Source organism: Colossoma macropomum, unplaced genomic scaffold (genome assembly GCF_904425465.1).
Source record: "Colossoma macropomum unplaced genomic scaffold, Colossoma_macropomum, whole genome shotgun sequence".
NCBI classification, from domain to species: domain Eukaryota; kingdom Metazoa; phylum Chordata; class Actinopteri; order Characiformes; family Serrasalmidae; genus Colossoma; species Colossoma macropomum.
The window spans coordinates 21,919,473-21,925,489 of record NW_023494799.1 but is presented as its reverse complement, the minus strand read 5'-3'; positions in this window follow the sequence as shown (position 1 = coordinate 21,925,489).

Below are 6,017 nucleotides of genomic sequence, written 5' to 3'. Positions count from 1 at the left end.
CTCAGTGGTTGAGTAATGCAGAATCTTTTAAGATTCGTAAAATTCCCCTTTAAGTACTTATATTACACCATATATGAGTGGTCTTACTATGTTTTTATTTTTTTTTTATAATTGTCTAGCTAGTATTAATGTTATTAATAATGTAGTAGCTAATCTAAGCGTAACTAATAATAATCATATATGTATCAAAAGCAGTACAGTTCATTAGACTATAGATAAAAAATAACATAAATAGTAGTAATGATAGAATCATCTCATTAAATTATCAGTACATTAAACAGTAGAGACTTATCTTACATTATCTTACCATTAGCTTTTAGCTTTTAGCTACAACAATTAAATGCATGACCATTCATTTCAAACTATTAAAGGGACCTTATCATGGAAAACCGTATTTTCCCCACTTTTTGAAACAAAAGAGTTTGACGTAACATGCAGGCATTGTTAAAGCTTTAAAACAGCTCATTCAATGAGGTCCTTTTGTGCAGGTTTATGTACTAAAATTCTTTTTATACATAACTATTGAACTAACCTCTTTTTTTTGCTTATAATTAAATATGCTCTTTTTTTATTCTGATTGGCTGTCCAGTATTGTGCTTTATCAAAAAGCAGGTTGGGCTGAAACCTTCTCCAGCATGAGTGGGCAGGGCTAAACTGCTGTAGGCTGAATAGGCAGATATATGTCACAGAAATAACTTGAAAACTGCATTTCCTGAAGAAAATGTGATTGTGCAGCTTCAGCAGTTCTCAGATGTTGCTGGGTTGTTGTGAGGTGGTTGCTATAATATGTCAGTTGGCTGATAGGGTGTTGCTAGGTGGTTGCTATGGTATCTCTGCTGGGTGCTAGGATGTTGCTAGGTGGTTGTTATTATATCTCTGCTGGGTGCTAGGGTGTTGCTAGGTTAGGTGCTATGGTATCTATGGAGGTTGCTAGGATGTTACTAGGTAGTTGCTATGGTATCTGCTGGGTGCTAGGGTGTTACTAGGTGGTTGCAATGATATCTCTGCTGGCTTCAAGGGTGTTGCTAGGTGATTTCTATGGTATCTCTGCTGGCTTCAAGGGTGTTGCTAGGTAGTTGCTATCGAATCTCTGCTGGGTGCTATGGTGTTGCTAGGTTAGTTGCTATGGTATCTGGAGGTTGCTAGGGTGTTACTAGGTAGTTGCTATAGTATCTCTGGAGGTTGCTAGGGTGTTGCTAGGTGGTTGCTATGGTATGTCAGTTGGTTGCTAGGGTGTTGCTAGGTGGTTGCTATGATATCTCTGCTGGGTGCTAGGGTGTTGCTTAGTGGTTGCTATCGTATCTCTGCTGGGTGCTATGGTGTTGCTAGGTTAGTTGCTATGGTATTTCCGGAGGTTGCTAGGGCGTTACTAGGTAGTTGCTATGGTATCTCTGCTGGGTGCTAGGGTGTTGCTAGGTGATTGCTGTGATATTTCTGTTGGGGGCTAGGGTGTTGCTAGGTGGTTGCTATGGTATCTCTGCTGGGTGCTATGGTGTTGCTAGGTGGTTGCTATGGTATCTCTGTTGGGTGCTACAGTGTTGCTGGGTGGTTGCTATGGTATCTCTGTTGGGTGCTAGAGTGTTGCTAGGTGGTTGATATGGTATCTCTGTTGGGTGCAGGGGTGTTGCTATGATATCTCTGCTGGGTGCTAGAGTATTGCTAGGGTGTTGCTATGGTATCTCTGTTGGGTGCTAGAGTGTTGCTAGGTGGTTGCAATGATATCTCTGTTGGGTGCTAGGGTGTTGCTAGATAGTTGCTATGATATTTCTGTTGGTTGCTAGGGTGATGCTAGGTAGTTGCTATGATATCTCTGGTGGTTGCTAATTACTTTGGAATGTGCATTAACTAATAACTTTCAAACGGGCTGTTTTTGCAGCTTAGTTTCTTATATGAACTGTATGGACAGATTTTGAAGATTTGAAATGTTTACATACTACATCAAACTCTTTTATTTTAAAAAAGCAAGGAAAATGTGTATTATCATGATATTTATTAGTCCTTTACGAAACGACTCATTAGTGATTTTTCAATTAAAATAAATTGGAGAGCTTGATGTTCACATGAAACTTAAAGAGCTGTGAAGGATCCTGATGGACCATGGGTGGATGGAGGAGATAGAGCGTGAGAGTGGTGTCTGCAGCTGTGTATTACTGCCTGAATTTGCCTCATTCTGATCTCTGACCTCTTGCCTTCCTCTGACCTTTGTCCTTCACCCTAGTTGACCCTGATGCATGTGCCCTGACCAGTGAATCTAAAGTTTATGACATTACACTGATCTCTGTGGCTTTACCTTCAGCTTTCCTGATGATGTACGCACCTCTAGCTTGTCTTTTTTTATCTTTGAACTGGTTACAGTAGTCTAAGAATGAATACGATGAGCGCTGAGTCTTTATTTGATCGTGTTCTTCTGTGTAAATGAAATCTAATAGAAATCTCCCCTGTTAGAGTCTCACTCTCAGTGTTACATTCTGCTGTACTGATATGCTCCCTCTCTCTTTTTCTTTCTCTCTCTCTCGCTTTCCTTTTCTCACTGTTTCTCTCTCTCCCCTTCTCTCTTTTTCTCTCTCTATTTGTGTTTCTCATTCTCCATTTTTTCGTCCCTGACTTCGCTGTTTGACTCTCTCTCTTCTCCCTCTTTCTCTCTCATTCCCTTCTGTCTCTGTTTCTCTCAATCCTGTTTTTCTATCTTCACTCCATCATTCTCTTGTTTCTCTCTCTTTTTCATCTTTTGTCCTTGCTCCTCTTTTTATTTTTTCCCTTTCTCTTTCTTTCTCACTCCTTAACTCTCTTCTGCCTCTCTTTCTTGCTCTCTGGCTGCCTTTCTCTCTCTCTCTCTCTCTCTCTCTCTCTCTCCTCTTTTCCTTCTCTAATTCCAGTTATAGTGCTGTGCTGTATTGCTGACACTGAGAGCTTTACTAAAATAAACACTGGAGGAGAAACATTATCCTCTTATGCTTCCTCTCTTCCGTTATATGATCGAATGTTCTCTCTTTACATACATAATCATCCCTCCATTTTTCCTGTACATATATGTGACGGTCATGTGTTACTGTACAGCTAGTTGGTCTACTCAACTCAGCAGAGGCAACCAAATACTGTTACTGTGATGCTTTTTTACAAACAAAAAAAAGCAGATATTTTCACATGAAAATGTTTGAACAAACCTGGTCAAACATCATGTTTTGTTGGTTGAATAAAGCATGAAAATGTACAGTAACTTTGGCACAGGCCAGTTCAGTAAATAAACAGTAAATGTGCATTAAAATGTGACAAGTGTGTTGTAGAGGATATGTTACTGTTAACTTATTTACACTTAGAAAATCAACAAAACATGGAATTTGACCAGGGGTGCACAAACTGCAGATGCAAAAATTGCACAAAAAATGCACGAAAATTGAAGAATCTGTGGTATTACGCTTTAACATCAAGGCCCAGTCCTATTTCACCCGTCGCCCCTACCCCTCCATTTTGCATGTTCATGTCTAGGGGTAGGGTGTCCCGACTGTTGTTGAGATAGAGGGTAGGGTGAAGTGTTAGGGTTATATGACCCTCCAAACGGAGTTTTTTCAGAGACTCACTCCAAACAGAGTGTTATGAGAAAAAAAGTGACCAAAGAAACCCACAAACCCATTAATATACTTGAGTAGGAGGAATTACTGCTAACACTTTTACCTTAAAATAATTATTTAAACCAAGAAAAAATTGTCCCATAAGAAAAATAACTTGCCATACTAAATATAACAACAATTACATTTAATGTGAAATTACATCATGAGTGAAATGTTAACAGGCTAGGCAGTTTAGTTAACTTTGTGCTAGCTTGGCTAATCTTGCTAACCATGGGCAGAACATGCATCAGTTGAAGCTTGTACTCATGGCTCTGTAAACATTTTTGTGCCCATTACTTCAGACTAGACCATAAGACCATAAGGTTTTTGTCCAGGCTTCTGCTGAATGGCTATGGAACAATTGATAACAGAACTCTATTAGCAGAATGTATAGGAGCACTGCTTTTCAGGCTCAGCAATTTCCACCAAGATAACTCCAAAAGCACCTTCTACAGAACGAGGGAAGCTTTATCTCCAGAAGCATTCAGGCCTGCATGTAACTTTCCCTCTGCTGTTAAAGGAGAAAGGTATTGTGGACTGCAAAGCACGTATGGTTCCATAACGTACACTGCACATCTTATCTTCTCTTCCGCCTCTGGTGCTTACAAAGAACACAATGAGTTTAAGAAATTGTGTTTTTTGTCTCTCTGCTGTGCTTTTCCACATATTCCTCTTCCTTTTCCTAATCCTATTTGAAACCTTAAAGCTGCACTACGTAAATGTAAGATTTTTTTGTTAAAATTGAAGGAAGTAGGGCTCCCGAGTGGCACAAGCTTTTGATCCTATCATCAGGAGTTTGCGAGTTTGATTCCCGGTGATGCTACAACCATCCGTGGCTGGGAGTCCAAGAGAGCACAGTTGCCTCGCTCTCTCTGGGTGGGATGGATGGCCCCCTGTCTCCCCCCATCACTCGATGCTAGCCTGGTGTAACAGAGCTGGTGGTTAGCCTCCTCTAGCGGATTCAGCTGTCCAATGATGTTGCATTAGGGACAGTTTGAAAAGATTCGGTGGTGCTTCGCATGACTTGGAGCAGCCTGTGTTTGCCTTTGCCCTCCTAGCTGGTGGTATGGTGTGATTGGGGGAGACCTAGCTAGTTGGTGGAATTGGACACAATCAAACTGGGGGAAAAAACTGGAAAAAAATCTCCCCCAAAAAACTAAAAATGGAAAGAAGTAGCATTACTGCATCAGAAGAATAAGAACAGGCTAAAAGGCTAAAATATGGTGTACGTGTAAGTTGCCCTGTAAAGCCTGTAAGGCGAGTCATCAGGTCGGATTTCATAGGAGTTTCTCAGACCACATCATACACCTTTATGTATTAATGTCACACACGCAGGCTCAAAAAAAAAGGTCTGGCTCAAGGTTTTAGGTCTTAAATGCAAAATAAATGTACTGATGAATACAGTGACTGTCGCAGCTTAAGCAAGATGTTGCTTAAGCAAGGTGGTTGCTATAGTGTCCCAGGTGGTTGCTAGGGTGTCGCTAGGTGGATGCTATTGTGTTGCAGGTGGTTCGCTATGGTGTGGCTAGGTGATTGCTCAGATGTTTCATGTGGTTGCTAGATGGTTGCTCAGGTGTTCCAGGTGGTTGCTAGGGTTGCTATGTGGTTGTCATTGTATCCCAGGTGGCGGTAGGTGGTTGCTAAGGTATGCCATTTGCCTTATTACTAGTGTACTTGTATCTTTGCCATCTTTGTGCACACCCCCACCCGTTCATTCCTAAGGGAGAAAAAAAAATCATAATTTAATTATCATTGTATGAAAAGCATATGTCTGTTCAAAAAAGTTATAAAAGCATTCTCAATCAAACCAAATATTCTGAAGTTTGAACTGCAGAATCAGTAAGTGGATAAAAATCTGGCAGACAAAGAAGATGAAGAAGAACAACAACAACAAGAAAAAAAGAATATATAATGAATATCATTTGCAAAGCACTACTAATTCTTTCACATCCTCAGAAGGATCAACCATCATCAAGTTTTGACTGAGTTCCAGAGACACTAAATCCTATAAAATCTTATATAGTGCAGCTTTGAATTGATGATTCTGCCAAAAATCAGATATTCAGATTCCTCTCTTGATCAAATGTAGTTGATCAGCCATGATGTTTATTTTAGCAACACTGCTTCTTGAGTTTTGCCCTGGCGTGATGTAATGTAGCTGCCAAGTAATTAGCGCTGTGCAAACTGCATGCCTAAGTCATCACACCAGGTTTGCCAGCTCTTAGGGTTTTTGTGTGAGACTTGTGATTTTGGGTCATTTCTCAAGCTCTCACGCTGCGCATAGAAATCTCAAGCCAGCAGATGCACAACCAACCTGCTCACCTGCTCAGAACAAACATGCAAGTGACTGTTTTGTTTTATCCTTGTATAACATGATTTTTCATACGTCTTCAGTGTGTCGAATCCTTA